Below are 674 nucleotides of genomic sequence, written 5' to 3'. Positions count from 1 at the left end.
TAGAACAGATAGCACACACTTGTGCTTGGGAAGAGCTAACGACATGTCCTCCTATCATTAGTTGGTCAATCTTATGGGACAATGCTTCTACCTTGCTAGACAGGTCCATAGAATGACTTATTTCACAAATGGCCCCTTTTCTTTGAAAATTCGGGGATGCTTGACGAGAACATGAAGCATGATGGAGGGAGTTTTCATTAAGATTTTTAAATAGTTGCCATGCTTCATGCTCATTTCGAAGCATGAAAGTCCCCCCGCATGCAGCATCGATCATCTGACGGTTTCGTTCCGTCAAACCGTCATAGAAACATTGCACTAGCTGCCACTTAGGTATTTGATGATGAGGGCATTTACGGATTAGGTCCCGAAATCTCTCCCAAGTTTCATGAAATTCTTCTCCCTCGGTTTGGGAGAAGCTTGTAATGGCACGTCTAAACTGGTTCGTTCTTCCTATAGGAAAGTATTTTTTAAGAAATTCTTGTTGCATTTGATCCCAAGAACGAATTGAGTTAGCTTCTAAAGAATTCAACCATTGTTTGGCTCTATCTTTAAGGGAGAAAGGGAATAACCTAAGTTTCAGGGCATCATCAGTGAAGTTCTGAATCTTGACAGTGGTGCAAATCTCAAGAAATTCATCTAAATGTTTGTATGGGTCTTCGTTGGTGAGCCCATAA

General features: G+C 41.1%; 1 non-coding gene across 1 annotated transcript; it reads left to right on the top strand.

Annotated features, from left to right (window-relative positions):
• The first annotated feature begins 332 nt into the window (after positions 1-332).
• LOC120105837 lies at positions 333-438 on the top strand. Its single transcript, XR_005508113.1, has one exon. It is a non-coding gene; the product is annotated as a small nucleolar RNA R71 (small nucleolar RNA).
• Positions 439-674: the final 236 nt, after the last annotated feature.

The sequence above is a fragment of the Phoenix dactylifera genome, unplaced genomic scaffold, assembly GCF_009389715.1.
Source record: "Phoenix dactylifera cultivar Barhee BC4 unplaced genomic scaffold, palm_55x_up_171113_PBpolish2nd_filt_p 000381F, whole genome shotgun sequence".
In the NCBI taxonomy this organism is placed as follows: domain Eukaryota; kingdom Viridiplantae; phylum Streptophyta; class Magnoliopsida; order Arecales; family Arecaceae; genus Phoenix; species Phoenix dactylifera.
The sequence above is the reverse complement of the archived record's forward strand: the minus strand, read 5'-3'. Positions and strand labels throughout refer to the sequence as shown.